This window comes from Gorilla gorilla, chromosome 2 (genome assembly GCF_029281585.2).
Source record: "Gorilla gorilla gorilla isolate KB3781 chromosome 2, NHGRI_mGorGor1-v2.1_pri, whole genome shotgun sequence".
NCBI classification, from domain to species: Eukaryota; Metazoa; Chordata; class Mammalia; order Primates; family Hominidae; genus Gorilla; species Gorilla gorilla.
In genome coordinates, this window is record NC_086017.1 from 48873376 (window position 1) to 48893758 (window position 20383).

General features: G+C 43.3%; 1 long non-coding RNA gene across 2 annotated transcripts in view; it reads right to left on the reverse strand.

Moving 5' to 3' along the window:
• Positions 1-5265: 5265 nt before the first annotated feature.
• Positions 5266-20383, reverse strand: part of LOC134758042 (uncharacterized) — a 79883-nt gene continuing 64765 nt past the window's right edge. Inside the window, exons 4-5 of one of the 2 annotated variants that reach the window (XR_010132792.1) lie at positions 17857-17945; positions 5266-5355 (exon numbers count right to left, since the gene is read on the reverse strand). This is a non-coding gene — a long non-coding RNA (uncharacterized lncRNA). Of the gene's footprint in view, positions 5356-5383; positions 5513-17856; positions 17946-20383 lie in introns of those variants that run through there. The other variant, XR_010132790.1, reaches the window with a different exon arrangement.

The window sequence follows — 20383 nt, forward strand, 5'->3', positions numbered from 1 at the left end:
TGAAGACCATGTCACTTTTTCTAAACAATATTTAAATTTACATTTAATCTTATGTTTAGAAACTATTCTCAACCTTCAGTTTTATCACAAGAAAATGTTTTTAATTGCTATATTCGTTTGAATACACTTTTGAATAAATAAATATTATCTCAGGAGGAAAAGCTTTTTCACAAGTCTGTTAATTAGAGGCTCACTGTCTCTTCTTGCAGTCAGAAGTCAACAGTAACACCATATAAATGGTGTTGAGATACACACACACACACACACACACACACACACACACATATATAATTATATATAGCAAAATCAAAATGCTAACAAAGAAAGGAATATGAGATAATGGTTTTTATATTAAAAAACTGTGGTGCTTAAAGAAGAGCCTAGAATGACAGTTCTATCAGTATGGATAGTTAGATACCTTGAATAATTCTTGCTAGTAAAACAACTAAAATATTGGATAAAATATTAAAAGTTTAACAATTAGAATATTTAAAAAGCTCTGATGATTTAAGCACTCTAAAGATAAATAGAAAACAGAAACCTCTGGATGGAAGAGAGTGTTGGAAGCAGCTTTGACCTGAAGGATCTGTGCCCCACCCTGAAGATCTTAGGCTTCCACTTGGATGACTGCACAAGGTTGAGGCAGGACAGAAAGCCTGGGGACCATCTGAAGTGGAATATTTTAAAGGAGTTCATTGTGTAAAGCTGGAGCATCAAAGGGCTCCACCTACAGTGTAAGGTGAACAAGAAATAAAATCTCTCTTTAGAAGGAGGCTGGCAGATGCCAACAGGAATTCTTTCTGAAGGAGTTCTACTGTGACCCAGACCTCAAGCAATTCCCACAAATAAGATTTTAGTAAAAATATCACCTTACAATCAAAGTCACAAAACATACAAGGAAATAAGTCACCATGAGTGAGAGCCAAAGTAATAGACAACACAAAGGCTTAGGAACTGGAATTAACAGATAGAAAATGTAAAAACTAATAGAAAAGCTGAAAAACATGAGGGTACAAGAGATCATAAAGAATAATCTTAGAAAATTTCAAAATTAAAGAAACAGTATTTCTAGAAATAAAAATAATTAGCAACTGGGATTTAGAAATGTAATGCACAAGTTAAACAGATTACACATATATGAAGAGAAAGTTAGTAAACTAAAAGGTAAATACAACAAAATTAAACAAAAATATGGCACAGGAATACAAAATGATGCAAAATAAGTAAGAAGGGTTGGGACATGGAGAATGAATTAAGAAGGCCTAATTCAAGGCCGGGCGCGGTGGCTCATGCCTATAATCCCAGAACTTTGGGAGGCCGAGGCGGGCAGATTACGAGGTCAGGAGATCGAGACCATCCTGGCTGACACGGTGAAACCCCGTCTCTACTAAAAATACAAAAAATTAGCCACGCATGGCAGCAGGCGCCTGTAGTCCCAGCTACTCGGGAGGCTGAGGCAGAAGAATGGCGTGAACCTGGGAGGCGGAGGTTGCAGTGAGCCAACATCGCGCCACTGCACTCCAGCCTGGGCGATAGAGTAAGACTCCGTCTCAAAAAAAAAAAAAGAAAAGAAAAGAAAAGAAAAGAAGGCCTAATTCAAGTCTAATTGAATTTCTAAAAGGAAATAATAGAAAAAAATAAGAAAAACAATATTCGAAGTGTATTATAACAATGGAGAAATTTCCAGAATTATTAGGAAATGCCAATCTTCTAATCTAAAAAGCTCAATAAATCCAAAGTGAAATAATTTTTAAATCAATAACTACGTGCAAAATAGTGAAATTTTGAAACATCAAAGGCAACTAGATTCTGAAAGCTGCCATAGAGAAAATATAGATCGTGTACCAATGAACGGCAATTTAATTCTTGGCTGACACCTCAATATCAATAAAAGAATACAGAAATCAGTAGAGTAAAATGTTCAATATATTGAGAGAGGAAAAAACCCAAAACTGTCAACTTAAACTTGTATGCTGATAAAAAAACTATTTCAAAAAAACGACAGTAAAATACAGACAATTTCAGACAAAAACTAAGAAAAGTTCACCATTAAAAGATCCTCACTGAAGAAAATCCTAAAAAATATACTTCAAGCAGAAGAAAAATTCTTCCAAATGCTAAGTCTGAGACACATGAAGGGATGGTGAGTAAAAACGTAGGTGGATATGAATAGGAGGATACAGCTAAGCAAACTCTGACTCTGAAGTTAATAATAACATTAACAATAGTAATAATGTCTAATAGAATAATAGAATAATGTCTAATTCGAGGGGTGAGAAGGTAAGCTGGAAATAAAATATGGGATAACAAAAGCATCTAAGTTGAGAGAAGTTAACAAGAATTAAAGCATTCTCAGATCCTCGTACTGGTCTAATTCAGCAGGATTAATATTTGGATTGGTTTTGGTTTAGTGCAGGCATGTTAAAACACTTGCTCAACAAATTGTTCAACTTCTTTAGCAAGCTGAGCAAGTTGTTCAAGTGGACATAGAGTGGATAACTTTTTCCAAACAAGTCGAGAAGGAAATTTTAGTAAGAAAAGGAAAAGAAGTCAAGAATGAAGATTGTTAAACATTATGTAAAGTGACAATACAGTCACAAAAAGATAGATATATATGATTACACTTATATGAGATACCTACCAATTCATAGAGACAGAAAGTAAAACGGTAGTAGCCAGGGGCCGGGAGGAGGGGAGAAAGAGGAGTTGTTTAATGGATATAGAGTTTCAATTTGGGAAGATGAAAAAGCTCTGGAGATTGATCTCACAACCATGTGAATGTACTCAACGCTATATTGAATGGTACACTTTAAAATGGTAGGATGGTAAATTTTATGTTAGGTGTATTTACCACAATATTTTAAAAGGAAAAAAGAGTGGAAATTGTTTAGAATTTTTTTAACCATAAAATGCAGTATAAAGAGAAAACACATAATAAGCATAATAAGATAGTATAAATATATTTTAATATATCAGTAATCACTTTAAAGTTCAATATACTTAACTCTCCAGTGTCAGTGTTTTCATATTGGATTTAAAATAACAATCCAGTTACATGCTTGTTATGAGACACAAATAAAATATAAGAAGGCAGAAATATTGAAAGTCAAAGAACAGAAATATACATACTGTCATAAACCAAGTTTCCATACTTACGAGGACTGTTTCTTAGTTTTTACACACTCAAAACATCTACTCACACCTCCCACAAGACACTTTTGAATGCAGCAGACTTAAGGCCTGGGGAGGTGATGGCAGAAATTGCATTACAGAAATACAAACAATTTCAAATCAAATACAGTTAGAGCATTCATAATCTAAAAAATCTGAAGTCAGCAATGCTCCAAAATCTGCAACATTTTGAGCACTGATATGACATTCAAAGGAAATGCTCACTGAAACATTTCAGGTTTCATATTTTCAGATTAGGAATGCTCAACTGGCCTGCAAATATTCCAAAATCTTTAAAAATCTGAAATCCAAGGTACTTCTTGTCCCAAGTATTTTGGATAAGGGATACTCAACCTGTATTGCACACTTGATCTTAGCAGTTCTTTGGTCACCCCACTCCAAAGCTCCAGGCATCATATAATCTCATTGGCTTCTCCCTTAACCCTTCCCCTCTCTCTCCCACACTTGCACCCAGGATCTCTAATTCTTCTTGCTCATCATGCCCAGCAATTCAGCTTTCTCCCGTCCCCCTACCCAAACCCAGTCAATATTCAAATCCACGTAGACGCTCTGAATAATGACAGACATTTTACTTAATAAGAGCCTTCCTTCTCAGAAGGTAGTGATTTATTATTACATGTAGAATTAGAAGCAATCAGGAGAATATTTTAATATCAAATACTGCACAGAGTGTGGCTCATTCCAGAGCAGTCGTTTCTAACCAGCAGTAAGCATCCAACTTCTCAAAAGCCTCTCTGCAAATCCTCTTAATCAGACCTCCTACCATGGATTTGGATCCACAAGTATTTCTGTTAAGCAAAAGAGAAAACAAAAAGAAATTACTGTTGCTGAGTAGGTTGTGATCACTCAAAAAGAAGAAAGAGTGGGTTTCCACTCCACTCTTGACTTCCTAGTCCAGCCCTCCTAATTTGTCTGAAATGTTGCCATGGTTTCTTCTCTAGCCAGTTGGCCTGCTATTCCTCCTGCCGCTCCACTGGCCCTGTAAACGCCACATCTGAGACCAGGGCTGCTCAGAAGACTTGGAAGGCTCCCCATTAGCACTGGATAAGAATTATATCACCTGAACAAGTCACTTTACCCCTCTATGCCTCAGTTCCTTCATTTGTAAGTTGTAGATGGTAGTAATTTGTAGGCAGTCATGAGGTTGATACGGGAATGAAGAGTCAATATTTGAAAACCCTTTAGAATATTGCTTGATACATCATAAGTGCTCAACAAATGCGAGCCATTACCACTGTTAGTGTTGTTTGTGTTTTCTCTGGTTTTGATCACACCTCTTTGCTCTGCAAGTAAAGCTGCAGAATATGGTCCTACCTTCACCTGCCTTTCCAGACTCATTTCCCACTGATACCCAAATTGGAACATCTCCATCACCCAACAACATGCCTTGGAGCTTCCCCTTCTGCGCTTAGCTTACTCTGTAACTTCTACTTGGAATGCATGTTTTTCTTTCTCTCTACATATTGATTAATCAGCAGATAAGCCATTCTTTCAAAGGCATAACTCAAGTTTACCTCCTCCATGGACTTTTCGCTTCTTGCCACCATCCCATATTAAATCTGCATCACCTCTCACCAGGAATATTTGAATGGTCTGACTATCTTCAGCCTCTCCCCACCAATATTACTATTCTCAATGCTTTCAGAAAATTATTTTCCTTTTAGAAGAACATACATTCACTGATTGTCTGTGATGTGCCAAGCACTGTTGGAACCTTCTGCAATATTTTATTACTCATTGCAACTACCCACATACAACAGGTATTACTATCCCCATTTTACAGACAAGAAAACTGATGCTCAATGCCAAGATCACAGAGCTGGTGGTGGAGAGGCCAGGATCCATGATCACATCTGCTTCCTCCAGAACCCACACTCCTTCCACCACAGTCATCTCTGCTCCAGGTATGCCATTTTTGCCACTTCTACCGAACACCTGTATAACTATTAACTATTTTTATTTATATCAAGTCTATTTTTATCCTTAGATATATTCTTTTTAAAATCTGTATGTCACTCCTGTTCATTAAAAATGAATAACACTTTTCCTCAGCACGGTAGCTCATACCTGTAATCCCAGAACTTTGGGAGGCCCAGGTGGGTGGATCATTTGAGATGAGGAGTTCAAGATCAGTCTGGCCAACATGGTGAAACCTCGTTTCTACTAAAAATACAAAAATTAGCTGGACGTGGTGGCACACACCTGTAATCCCAGCTACTCGGGAGGCTGAGGCAGGAGAATTGCTTGAGCCTGGGAGGCAGAGGTTGCGGTGAACCGAGATCATGCCACTGCACTCCAGTCAGGATGCCAGAGTGAGACCCTGTCTCAAAAAAAAAAATTAATAACTCTTTTCATAAACAGAAAGTAATATAAAGTGAAATGAAGATAATTTGATGTTATTAAATTTAAACATGATAAGGAAGGATAAAGAAAAGCTCCCTAATGTGGTTTGTGGACCCAGCGTGCTTTGGCCCTGTCCCCTCCAGCCTCGGCCCCTCCGCTCTCTGCCTTGCCCTTCCACAGCAGCCTTCTTTCTGTCCTTAGTGCTTGCCATGTCACTGCCACAGGGTATTTGCACATGCCACTCCTTGACCTAAAACCCTCTTCCCCATCATGTTTACTTACCTCCTTCCAGCCTTTCAAAGGTCAGCCTCAGGAAACCTTTAAAGAACTTCTAATTGGGCCAAATCCTCTCTACCTCAGGCCTCAGGGCGCCGTGGGTCTCTCCTTCATAGCACTTTTCCCAGGGACAGTTTTGCATTTGTTTGTGAAATTGATTAGCCTCTGTTATGTAAATTCACCAGGGCTATGACTATTCCTGGTTTTGCTCACCATTGAATTTCCAGAATTTAGCATGGTGCCTGACACACTGTAGGCATTTAATAGTATTTGCTGAATGAAGAAAAGAGTGAATGAGTGACTGAATGGTTCCCAGATTTTTGAAATCTAAGTAGTAAAGTGCAATTCCATGTGGATGTAACTTTTTTCTTCCCTAATCAACACCTGTGTTTCTGACTTGATTATGTGGTGTGAGAGATACTGTAAGCTTTCTCCAGTGAGGTCACCACTGCTTCCTTTGACCAAGGAGGCACAGCTGGGTATGGTGCTCACAAGTTTTGAGAGTCAATGCTTTCTGAATCTTCTGAGTCCTCCAGATACTGCCATCTCCATGGTCCATCCTTTGCAGATCTGTGTCATCCCATTCACACAAGACTGTGACAGATAGGCAGGGGCTTCCATATGGAAAAATAAAGATATAACTAACAAGGTTTAAAACAGCCTTCCATGATTCTTTTAGACTTCACATTTCATAAAACACCAAAAAAATTTGATCATTTCTCTGCCAAGTCTGCATAGTGTTTCTCCAAAATCTCTCTATCTCCACTGCCAATCTCTAAGTCAAGCTCTTGTCCCTGCCATCTCAACCATTCTAACAGACCCCTCCAGCCTTTGTCTTCTGTAATGGATTCTCTAACAGGCACAGTCCTAAATTCATATATGGGCAGGTTGCCTCTTAGCTGAAAAACTGGCAAGTCTCCCAACTCCCAATTCCCCACAGATCACATCAAGTCTTCCCCAGCAAACATTTAAAACCCCCCTTAGTGCAGACCCCACCCTGCCCATTCAGTTTCTTTGCTCAACAGAAGAGAAAGCCGCTTGTTGTTCTGTGGTCACCCTGAGATTCAACCCAGGCCTGCAGCTCACATATGGCCCACATCACACCCACACCAGCACCAGGCCCAGGGGACCAGGCAGAAGGAGAACCTGAGCGACTCAGTGTTAGTCCCCACAGCTGAGGAAGCTCTCAGAGGTGCAGACAACCCTTGCTGCTGGGTGCTCGTAAATGCTGGAGGAGGCATCAACTTAGGCACAACTCACAGTCGGTGTGAATGAAAATATCTCTTTCTGCTTTCTTTAAGGAAAAAAAAAATACCAACTCACATTGAAAGAATAGAATCATTTACATTACATGGATCCCGGGAAAACCATGGAAAACTGCACTCAGGGAAAAGAATGGCAGAAACAAGGGGAATCACCTCCAGAGGCAAATTGGTTTCTAAAACCATCTCTCCAGGAAGGGAAGTTAATGGGGAAGCAATCCAACAAAAGACCCAGAACCACTGCAGGCAACTGTGATTCAGTGATGTTGGTCATGGAGCCGCAGCTGCAATACGCTCTTACTGCGGAGCCCAGGCAAGCCACAGAACCTCTCTGAGTCTGTGATACATAGATGGTAAACTAAACATCATCAGAAAAGTGGGAGGATAAGGAAAGATATGTGAAGAGGTGTTATAAACTGTAGCCTGGTTTCAAGTGTATATGAGCTCAAGAGAGACCTCTGGGGGCTTTTTGGGTTTTCTGGAGGTGGTTGCTTCTGGCAGAGAGGGGATTACAGATAAATCAGGTCAGATCCAGAATTTTGTCCCCACCTTTGATGATTCAGAAACATTTCATCTATTTAAGAAAATAGTCCTGACTGCTATCCAGGGCAGCTTTTCCCCAACATCATGCTACCAAGGAAACCAAATTAATAACCAGAGATTTACTTACTGGGGGTGGAAGCTGAGCCAAAGGAGACCAGATAGTCAGAGACACACTTTTTTTAAAACCACAACTTACACAGAGCCTGAAATTTCTGATACAGTGGAGAAATGGTCTATCAAAACCAGGGTGAGATACCCCAGAACACCAGACACAGTATCTCACTCTGTTTGTCGGTAGCAGAACAAACCCTGTAATTGGTTTTCTTCAATTTCAGGAGAAATCCTTTGTCTGCCCTTTCTGTAGATGTCTACCCTTCTGTCTGCATTTTCCACTAGTATGACACAGTTTCCAAGGCTACAGTTTATGCTGTGGTTCTTGGTTTTCTTCCTTATCTTCCTAATTCAGAAAAACCCTAACCTGATCAACCACGTGTTTAACAAGCCTTCTCTGAGTTGAGCTTTCCATGTATTATGGAAATTCTTATTATCCAGGAATGTCACTTCCTGACCTGTTGGACAAATTCAAAGAGTGCCTTCTTTTGTACTTTAATTACATGTCCAAGTAATTCAGAAAAACAGACCTGGAAAATGGCTTGAAGTTGGCTCCAATATGAACAGAGCACTGTGAGGAGAGAAGGCCTGAAAAAGCAGCAACATTGAGCACCAAGGTGGCCAGTGCCTCCGGGGCCCATCTTCCTGGTACCTTTAGGGATCAGTGTTTCTGTATTGTGTGTGTGTGTTTGTGTGTGTGTGTGTGTGTGTGTGTGTGTGTGTGTGTGTGTGTATTCCTCATCCATGGTCTCAGGAAAGAGCAGCAGACATCTGATTTATGGCAAATTTTTTAGACAAAGTGCCATAGTAGCCATCCCAAGGCCAAGCATGAATCTAGCACCAGGGCAATCCACAGGGAGAATTCCAGTTCAAAAAACATAAGGGAGAGCCTGGCACAGTGGCTAACTCCTGTAATCCCAGCACTTTGGGAGGCTGAGGCAGGCGGATCACCTGAGGTCAGGAGTTTGAGACCAGCCTGGCCAACATAGCAAAATCCTGTTCTATTAAAAATACAAAAATTAGCCGGGCATGGTGGCAGGCACCTGTAGTCCCAGCTACTCAGGAGGCTGAGGCATGAGAATCACTTGAACCCAGGAGGCAGAGGTTGCAGTGAGCCAAGATCCCAAGGTCATGCCACTGTGCTCCAGCCTGAGCAACAGAGTGAGACTCTGTCTCAAAAAAAAAAACAAAACAAAAAGCAAAAAGAAAAAAACAAAAACAAAACCACAAGGGACAAGTGTGGCCCCATCCAGCCTCAGGTGTTCCAGTGAGCCGAATGAAGCTGACACGTAGTGCAAAAGGAGATGGCCTTAACTTAGAACTGTGGGATTGAGCAAAAGATGAAAGTACCAACTTGGGCCAACCCTGGCCTGTTTGGAACTGGGAGTACTAAGGGGGAAATGACAGTCCCTGCTGCCTGCTCTGTGGGACCACATCTGGACCACTACAGGATGCAGAATTCCTGGAACTTTTACTGGGTGTAAAGCGCATTTGTTTCCACAGAGCAAGAGGAAATTAGCTTCATTCTCAACAAAGTGCACAAGTCTTCCTGGCCCACTAAGGCATCCTTTTTTCTTAATGGTTTAATGGGCCCTGGGTAAACAGTGGGTGAGCCCCTGACTTAAATGGAAAGGTCTGAGATTATGTAATACAGCCCTGCCGAGCTAATAAGGCAGGGTGGGGAGCTGCTTCGGAGCTATTGCTTTTATACGAACAACCCAATGGATTGTTTTACTGGAACAAGCTTTGACATAGGTTTCATTTACTAAGGGAGGAAAATTTCTCTGAAAGTAGGGAATCAGCAGACATAATATATGAAAGATACAGTGGTGAAGCAGCATATAGTTAGTTAAAATGTGTCATGCTACACAGTGACAATGGTGATGGCTCAAGGATGGGGTGGGGGTCAGGAAAGGAAAACCAGGAAGGAAGAACTGTGGACCCAGGGTCAGGATCCTGGGCTGTCATGTAACATCTTCCAATAAATGTGATCTTGGAGGAGACCATTTTGGGCCTTGGTTTCCACATCTGCGAAATGTTATTATAGCCATGAACACTTACTGAAAGCTTACCCCATATGCCAGACACATCTTCCAATCAACTTATGTGAGTTATCTCATTTAATTTTCACAACAATACAAAGTAGGGGGGAAAACTTCTGGCTTCTTTTGAAAACTCAGAAAATCTAACAATGTTGAGTATGAGTCCAAAATGTCAGCAAGAAGCCAGAGCTGAATAGGGAAGGCTGTTTTAGATGAGACCATTAGCCACAGACCTCACCACTCTTCTTACTGTGCTACTTATTTCCTTTATAATACCTGAGTGGTTCCTGCTGCGTGTGGGTTTGTGGCCCCTGCATTAGATGGCCTTCATGATTCCTCTTCACCCCTGAGCTTTGATGTTTTTTGCTCCATGTCACCTTCCTCAGAGTGGTCAGGCCATTCTTCAATATTCAGACCTAAGCAAAAGGTGCATGACTTTGAACTCCCCTAGTTAAGTTAAGGCTTCTAGAAAGAAGAGGCTTTGGGGGCTGAGGAAGGGTGCTCACTGTGCCCTATAACATAGAGTTTCAATAGACACTGGGTCCTCTGTGGCCTGACCTCCCCTGTGTCGGCAACTTGAGTCTCACTTGAATGGGGAAAGAAAGTAATAGAGAAATGAACAAGGAAATTCTGAAACCCTCAAGACAAACAAGGACCCTCCTATCATTAAGGTAAAGCCAAGTGTGACCCGAAGGCAAGTTACTTAACCTCTGCGTCTCAGTTTCCTCATCTATAAGTTAATGACAACCCCTACCCCATAAGGGAGCTTGAAAGAAAATCCAAAAAAGAAAGAATCTCTTTGAGTTGCTAATGACTCTTAAGTTTCTGGTTCTAGTCCTTTGACCATCATGACAGTCCTACGGTTTTACGAAAGAACTATCTATCTCTATTTAAAAAACAAAAAACACAAAGACCTTTTTTGCTTAAGCTAACTTGTGTTGGGTTTCATCCACCAGGAAGTTAGAGAGAGAAATTACTTAGAGATAAACTTACACATTACAAATCCTTCTGTTCTGTGTGCTTTTAAAAATGTTCAATTTCTAAATGGGCCTCTGGTGAAGATAATGATCACCTCATTGATTTGTTCCCAGGAGAACAGGGTAAAATGAAGTCCTGCTGATCACATTTCTAAATCTTTTTAGTCCCATTGCTTTGGGAAAGTTTCTACACCAGTCATCCTTCTACAAGCTCCCTCTTTCCCACTGTTCCTTCTCTGCAACCACCAGGAAAGGAGGAATCCCAGAGCAGTCTTGCTCCATGACCATCAGGTCCTTTTCACTCATAATCCTCTTAGACCACATTCTCTAGGAATGTACTCATTCTTCAATGGGTGCCTCCATTGAGGAAGGTGCCCTGTTCATCTGGAGACCAACATGTTCAGAGCTGCTAGTATCTGCCTCCTTCTGGCTCTTCAACATTGCATTCAATCTAAAGAGCTCCCCCTACCTTCTCATAATTGTTATTTTAGTTTAAATAAGAAAGAGCTGGTTTCTGTTGTTTGCAACCCAAGAACCCTAAATCCAATATGGCACCTTAGTGGTGAGGACAAGGGGGTAGATGGTAAAAGGGAGATATTGATATTGAATTGTCAAGGAAAGCCTTTCTGAGGAGGTGAAATTTGTGCTGAGCTTTTTTTTTTTTTTTGAGACAAAGCCTCACTCTTGTCCCCCAGGCTGGAGTGCAATGTCATGATCTTGGCTCACTGCAACCTCTGCTTCCCAGGTTCAAGCAATTCTCCAGCCTCAGCCTCCCAAGTAGCTGGGATTACAGGTACCTGCCACCATGCCCGGCTAATTTTTGTATTTTTAGTAGAGATGGGGTTTCACCATGTTGGCCAGGCTGGTCTCAAACTCCTGCCCTCAGGTGATCCGCCCACCTTGGCTTCCCAACGTGCTGGGATTACAGGCGTGAGCCACTGCGCCTGGCTGAAATTCGTGTTGAGCTTTCAATGAAGTGTGAAAACAAGGCACGTGAAAGTCTGGGGGAGGGGACATTCCAAGAAAATAAGAGCAAATGCAAAGACCTTGACTCAGAAACATATTCAAGGGCAGTGAGGAGGCCAGTGTGACTAGAGTTGAGTGAATGAGCAAGCATAGTAGGAGATGAGGCAGAGATGTAGGCAGGGGCTGGATTATGTATGGTCACTAGGCTGCAGCAGACTATTTCAGTTTTGTGATACAATGAAAGCCACAGGAGGGCTTAAACAGAGGATGACATATTCGGATTTTTTAAAAAAATGTCTTTCTGGCTGGCTGTCTTTTTTTTTTTTTTTTTTTTTTTTTTTGAGACAGAGTCTCGCTCTGTTGCCTAGGCTGGAGTGCAGTGGCACAGTCTCAGCTCACTGCAAGCTCTGCCTCCCGGGTTCATGCCATTCTCCTGCCTCAGCCTCCTGAGTAGCTGGGACTACAGGCACCTGCCACTATGCCTGGCTAATTTTTTTTTGTATTTTTAGTAGAGACGGGGTTTCACCGTGTTAGCCAGGATGGTCTCGATCTCCTGACCTCATGATCCACCCATCTCGGCCTCCCAAAGTGCTGGGATTACAGGCGTGAGCCACCGCACCCGGCCTGCTGGCTGTCTTAAGAATCAACTGTTAGGGACAGGTGTAAAAATGAAAAGATCAGTGGGGACACTGTTGCAGGAGTGCAGGCTGGAGGTGACCATGGCTTGGGTGTGAGCTATGGCAGTGAAGATGGAGAAAGGCAGACAGATTTGTGAAACCATTTCAAGGAAAAGCTGTCTTACATAATTTGCTGATGTGGATTGTGAGGGGAAGAGTATAATCAAGGCTGAGTCTTGGATTTTTGGACTGAACAACAGCATAAATGCATTTGCCATTTGCTGGGATGGTGAAAACTAGAAGAGACATGTCGTTTAAAGTATTAGTCGTCTACTGCTGTGTAAGAAATGACCTCAAAACTTAGTGGCTTAAAATAGCCATAAGCGTTTACCATCTCACAGTTTCTATGGGTCATGAATTCCAGAATGGCTTAGCTGGGTTCCTCCAGCTCATGATCTCTCCTGAGGTTGCAGTCAAGATGTTAGCTAGTTGGTCTTGGTTGGGACTAAAAGGTCTGCTTTGCAGGTGGCTCACTCATGAGGCGAGGCTGTACTGGCCATTGGTGGGAAACTGCCATTTCTCCCTACCTGGACCTTTCCACAGTCTGTTTGAGTGTCCTATACAAGTGATGTAAGAAAGTAAGGCAAAAGCCACAATGTCTAGCCTTGGAAGTCACACTTTTTGATTTGCACAATATCCTGTTAGTTATACAGATCAGCTGCCTTCATTGTGGGAGGAGACTACACAGGGGCATGCATACTAGGAGCTGAGAATCACTAGAGGCCATTTCAATGGACCGTCACCACACCATCCACACTGCTGCCAGAAGGAAGTGCTGACAGAGCCAGCAGGTGCATCAGGGAGGCCAGTCTAATAAAGAGGAACTGAAGAATATGCAGGAATAGGAGTGGAATGATCAGATTCAGAGAGATACAAATGGATCAAAGGGAATGATTCCAGACACATGGAATGGAGACTTCAGTGGAGCTGGGTGTTCCCCATTAAAGTGTGAGCTGAGCTGGACAGACCCTGCTTCTGCCTTACATACTGAGTGGCCCACCAGGCTTTATGAACGGTGATGCAGTGAGGTGACCACAAGAAAGAAGAGGGAACCCCGAAACTGAAGATGTAAAAAGAAATCAATCCAGGCTGCTAATTGGGTTTAAGATGCAAGTATCTATCCCTCCCTCCCTCCTTCTCTGTGTGTGTGTGTGTGTGTGTGTGTGTGTGTGTGTGTGTGTGTGTGTGTGTGTTGTTGTTGTTGTTGTTGTATTGAATGGGAGTAGAGTTGAGGAATGAGCCAGAGATCAACCATGTTGGAGAGGAACAAACAAAGGACAAGGAGGCATTGAAATATGGGGCAGATCCATACAATACTGATAAAACCAGAGTGGAAGTCCTGCAATTAACCCTGCGATTTTTGCAGCCTGGCCATGCAGAGCACAGCTTTGTGTTTGAGGTTTGTACTGAGTCTCTTGGAGCAAGGATCTATAGAGCCACATGTCATTTTCCAGCTGTGAGACCACTTTCCCCTTGACAGGTCAAGGTGGAATTCAGTCCCCTGCATTTTTGTACCCCTACCCCTTTCTTTCCGCACCTGGACAACTACAGCAAGACCAGTAGAGACACATCCCATTGAGAAACACGAGGCTCTGCCTACCACACACACACAAGTGTTTAATGTGAAACCACCCCAAACACAGTACATAGTGACTAACGTGCAGTAAAAGACAGAAGCTGAGTATCTTTGGAAGGGAGGATGGGAAAATTAACATCACAGGCATTCATCCATCTCTCCTCTTTCCTGTCCTGTCCTGTCCTCTTTTCATCTCTCCTTTCTCCCCTCTTCCCTCCTCTTTCTTCTTCCTCCCTTTCTCTCCCTCCCAGTGCCTCTCTCTCTCTCTCTCTCTCTCTCTCTCTCTCTCTCTCTCACACACACACACACACACACACAGACCTGTCCTGTCCTTTACAGGAGTCACTCATCTTGCAAGGCTGGCTAATGGCACAAGCATGTCTGGGGCCCATATTTCTAGCTTACAGCTTCTTCCACAGAGACAGGGCTGTCTCTCTCTCAGTGCCTGAACCTTCTTAGGGACTCCTCAAGGAATGTGGATCAAGTATTGAGGAAAGTAGTAATCTCCCCAAGACACTCTGAGATCCAAGAGTTTTCTCCTAAGAGCAGGCATCACACAAAGGAGACACCATTTGCCCATGTGACCTGAAGGGTTCTAACTTCATCCCTGAGGTGACCTCACACTCGTTCTGGACACTGGCACTTCAGTGAAGCCTAGTTGATCAAATTTGCTGAATCTTACCTTAAAAATGCAAAGAGCAGGCTCTGTGAAGCCACAGAGCCCGGGGCTGCTCTCTCAGGGAGCCAAGGTGCCCTCTTGCTCCAGGCCCAGCCTTGAGGAGAAGTTTTCTTAATAAAGGACCACATCCCAAACCTGTCTGGCTTCTCCAGCGGCAGAATATTTCACTGCCCTGTTTCTGCCTCCAGCCCACATTTGCAGAGCTTGCACGTAACTCAACTTTGCCATCCTGGGAAGGATTTGAGCACAAAGTCTGCAGTTCAGCCTCAGAATCAAGCGTGAGGGAAACAGTCATACCGTCCTGCCTCCAGGACTAGCTACATAATTTGTGGCGCCCGGTGCAAATGGGAATTTGAGGCTCCTTGTCCATAAATAATTAAGAATTTCAGAATGGTGACAACAGAGCATTAAAGCACTGGGCTTTCTGAATGCAGGGCCCCGTGTGACTGCACTAGTTACACACACATAAAGCTGGCCCTGCCTGCCTGTGACTTCCCCTGAGTCCACAGCCTTGATGCCTGCCCTTAACATCCTTCCAGCCAGTCTCCCTGCATGCCTCTCTAGCCCTGGGCTGAGCCACACAGGGCTCTGAAAGAGAAATACTCTTCCTTCCTTATTTATCACCTATCTCTCATTCTCTGAGCCTAGGCAATTCCATCATTCACCTCCTGGCCAGTACAGACCCTGTGGCCTCCATCACAAGTCTCTGGGCTCCCCCATCCCTCCTTGTTACAGTTCTCTCCCCGTCTGCAGCTCATGCCTGCCCTCCACACACCTTGCAGTCTCTTTCTGTCTCAGGTAGTCCTCGCACACATCTTTCCCCTGTCCAGCCCTTACTCCATCTCCCTGCCATTGTTTCTGAAAGCCATCACCTCATTTATTCGTCTTGTCACCAGGATTCTGCCCAACAAAAGAGTTCTACCATCAGCTTGGGAATATTCCCTCCCCTCAAAACAACTCCGTTCAGAGTTTTATAAGACTGCTAGGCTTTAAAGATATTTTATAAATGACAGGAGATATCTAAAAGTTTATTTTTATTACAACTCTGATTTTATAAATGAGGAAATAGGAATGTGGATGGGGTAAGTGGCTTGTCCAAGGTCACATAGCTAGTGAGTGGCAAAGCCAAGACGGGATTCCAGCACCTGCTGACTCCTACTACAACTCCTAAAGTTGGGACTGATGGGGTCATAGGAGAACAAAAGAATAAGGACATAAAGGAAAAAGGCAGTATGTGGTTTTTTAAAAACAATGGCTGCATATTCTTTGGCACCATTGAGAGGTGGGGATCTATGTCCCTTCTCTTGAGTCTGGGCAGGTTTGTGACTGCTGCAACCATTAGAGTAAGGTGGAAGTGATGAAGGGTCAAAAAAAGTCTGCCTGGTTCTCCTGTGATGCTCAATCTGGGGGAAAGCCAGCCTCCATATAAGAACTCCAGACATCCTGAGACTGCCATGCTGGGGAGACCACACGTAGCACTCTGGTCAACAGCCCTAGCTGAGCATCCACCTAGCAGCCAGCATTAACTCCAGCCATGCAATGAGCAATCTTGGACTTCCAGCCAGTCGAGCCATTAGAAGATTCCAGCCCCTGCCTAAAAGCTTTTTTTAACTGAGGCCCCAGACATCATGGAGCAGAGACCCACTGCCCTGACTGAATCCCTAACCTACAGATCTGTGAGTATACTAAAATGGTTGTTCAAAGACAGTAAGTTTTGGAGTGAGCTGTTATGCAACAGTAGTAAGCTGGAACAGCTAGGTACAACCCGTGCATCTGTCCACTGATGTTCAAGTCATAAATTTCACATGACTTCCTCTAACTGCTTTTCAGAATTCCTTCAACAGGCAACAAAAATATGGTGCTTTTGAAGAATGTGCTTAGAAAGAGCAGGGATTCCTCTTCCTCATCCACATGCCTCAGTCCAGCCAGGTCTGCTTTCTGAAAAGAAGTGGAGAGGCTAGGGTTCCAACTCCAGTTGCATACTTAACTTCTCTGAACTTCAGTTTTTCCTCTGTAAAATGGGAATTAGTGAGTAATTCCACATAGTGGAACTGGTAGGGGATTTTAGGAGAGCAAATGTGTGAACATGCTCTGGGAACTTTGCAGCACATTATGAAAATAATCATTAAGGCCCCCTACAATCCGTTCCCCCGTCCACCCCACCCCCTCTCATTTTGTCTTGGTGCCTGGTAGATACAGGGTGACTCTGTCGAAATAATGTTCCCAGTCCAAGCCATTAGCTTTCCAGAGGCTCACACAGCTGTCATCTTTCTCTTCCAGTTTGCACCTTTCCAATAAAAGCATTGCCTCTTTTGATTACAGGAGAATTCACTCTAATTGACTTCCAGGCATTAAAGTTTTACTGAGATGAGCTCAGAGGCTCCCTGGGGATCAGGGGAAGTGCAGAGCATTGCTGCCCTTAGGGCCCTGGTGCTGACGAGAGTTTCTAAAACAGTTGGCTCTAAATTTTGGCAGAGCGACTTCTGGGGAATATAAAGAGCAGTTCAGAGCAAGGGAGGCACTCCATCTCGACTTATCCGAGGTGCTGGAGGGGAGAAACTGCCGGGCCCCGGGCTCCCTGCTGCATCTCACTCACCTCTGCAGGGGCAGAGACCGAACACAGACATGCAGGCCCTCACACCTGCATTCCTGACCCAAATCTGCCCACACAATGCCTCTATGTGGGCACAAAGGAGTGAAAGGCATGGCGCCTGCCCTCAAAAAGTCAGCATTATGCTTGCATGTATGATAGGTGTTGAGATAATGTGAGGCAATATAATTAGGTGCCAATTTAGATGGCATAATTAGCATTAAAAGAGGTAAATTGGAGGAGGAGAGAGGAGCAAAGCTTAGGGATGACTGAGAATGGTTTCCTACTAGAAAGGAAACAAGTGCTGGGCCTTTGAGAACAATAACAATAGTAAACACTTACATACCACATGCTCTGTGCCAAATCCTGTGCAAGCCCTTTATATACTTTAACACATTCATTCCTCCCCACAGCCCTTCGAAATAGAGTCTGCTTCCAACCCCATTTTCACAGATGAGAAAATCGTGGCATGAAAAGGTTAAGACACTCGGCACAGGTCAGAGCTAGCAATTGGTAGAGGCAGGATGTGGAGCCAGAAAGTCTGACTCAGGGGTCTGTGTTCCTGACCACCACACTGTGTGTCTTTCAAGGCAGTAAAGGAGATGAGAAGAAAGGGAAGTACCTTCCAAGCAGGAGACACTGCAGGCACAAATGCACAGAGTGGGGACTCTGCTCCCCATTCAGCGGCCAATCACATCTTTCTTCCGTCTCCTGAGGGAAAAAATAATCATGTATATGGTTTTTTGTGCTTAGGAAATTTCCAGGATGATATGGAAAAATAAATGTTATCAGTGATTACTTCTTAGAAATGGATGGGAGTGAAGTGAAAAAAGTATTTTATATTTTCTAAAAGAAAGTTTCACCTTGAATCACTTTTACAACTAAATATTGTTTTATAAAAAACAAATTAAGACTATCCTCCCCATGCCCCACCATTTCTCTGAAGGAAACAGTTGCTCAGAAGGAGAAGAAGACCAAGCCAAGGCCAGTCCTTGGGCAGCAACTGGGTACAGGGAAGATGAGCCTATGGACTCTTTCCTCCGCCCAGAGGGAGCTGGGGACCTGCCCTCCTGCCAGCTCACAGAATCCATCCTTCAGGCTCTGGACACTATGCTCACCCCCACCCTCTCTTCCTTTGTCTCTGAGCTCCCCAACCTTCCTACTCACAACCGTGTGTTTGCGGAGATCATAGAGAGATGAAGACCTCTTTGTTTGACCTGATAATGTTGTGCAATTTCCTAAAGTTACTTGACAGCTTACAAAAATTGACAAAATTTGTATAAAAATTTGGATTTCTGACTTTGGATAAAACCAAAAGATCTGACAATCCTAGGCCTCCATTTTCACTGGACAATTTGGAAGCGGAGTTGATGTTAAGGTCAAATGTCATTTACATGGCACCTATGCTGTTGTTTTTCTTATAACTGGCCTGCTTGCTTAGCTACATCACCTGCTGGGTCCTGGTAAGCAGTTGAATTGGCAGTCTGTGCTTTATTTTTTATTTATTTATTTTATTGTATTTTATTTTTGAGACAGAGTCTCACTCTATCCCCCAGGCTGGAGTGCAGTGGTGTGATCTTGGCTCACTATAACCTCTGCCTCCCAGGTTCAAGTGATTCTCATGCCTCAGTCGCCTGAGTAGCTGGGATTGCAGGCGTGCACCACCACACCCAGCTAATTTTTGTATTTTTAGTAGAGACGGGGTTTTACCATGTTGGCCAGGTTGGTCTCGAACTCCTGACCTCAGGTGATCTGCCCATCTCGGCCTCCCAAAGTGCTGGGATTACAGGCATGAGCCACCATGCCTGGCCAGTCTGTTCTTTAGATTGCAAATAACTCCCAGTTGTTTCACACTTCTGCTTTCCCAAAGATTCTTGAGTGCAGAAACGAAGTCCAATACATCCTTTGCATTCCACCTATATTCTAACAGTGAAGCTTTTCATTGAAGGCCTGATGAACTGATGTCATGATTAAGTTACAGAGTAAAGACCTGGATTTCAGTCTATCCAGGATTGGCTATGGCCACATCATCTGTGCAGCTCAACACTCAATCCTCCTCAAGAATGCTCTGTGCTTTTATGCCTCGGAATATTGATAGACAACATGCTGCTCTCCCCTAGGCTTATGGTTTTACTAAATATAACTGCTGATTTCTGTTATCTGTCTTTACAAACAAACTGCATCCTCTGGTGGATCTGTCTTCCCTTCCTTGACAGTCAACTTCCCATTACATCTCTCTTGCTCATGCATATTATATGAGTGACTCATGTATCAACAAAAGGAAGAATCCCTTATACCTTTTACTTGATTCATTTCAAATAGTAAAAGAAAATACCCTTACAGCCTGTGTGTCATGCTAAACCTCTTTCATACCTTTAGTCTCACCAAATACTTTCAGCAACCCCCGGAAGGTGGCATGGTCACCATATTACAGATTAGGAAACCAATGCACAGATAGGTCAAGTAACTTGCCAAGCATCATATCTCCCAGCTGGAACCTGCATCTAATCAAGTGCTTTTTCCTGATACATCAAGGGCAGGTAGAGTTTTACTGGCTACCTTTCCCTTTTCCATTTTGTTTTTGTTCACTGCCTAGCCTTCAGCTGTGGGCCAGGCTGAGAGCTTCCTACGCCACTCTCCTACCTTACCACACACACTTGCCAGCTCAGTCCTAGGTCAGGTACAGACATCCCCGATTCTCAGGAGCAATGGCCAGTGCTGCACTCTGCCCACTCAGCCCCAGAGAACTGGTCCCTAATGGGTTGCAATAAGAGGAAAAGAATATGTGGTTCTCTCGAGGCATTCCTCTGCCTCAGATTACCTGTGACCGTGATTGAGATGACTGTGACTCCCAAGTGCTTAAGAATCCACCTGGACTCCTCTGGGGTGGCCATGGGAGAAGAACAGTGTCCTTTTTGAAGGGCCTTGTAAGGGACAACATACGCCAGACACTGGAGCGCCTCTGGGAGTTTTATTCATTGGAGAATCCAGGATGAAGGCTACTGGGATCAGAAAAAAAAGAGCCCTAACAGAAGCCAATCTCAAATGCCACTGAGAGGCACTGAGCCAAAGCTGGGTCTCACTCTCCTCAGCCACGTTATGTCGTATAGCAGATGTCTTAGAGTTATGCTAGCCTTGGCTCCCTTCTC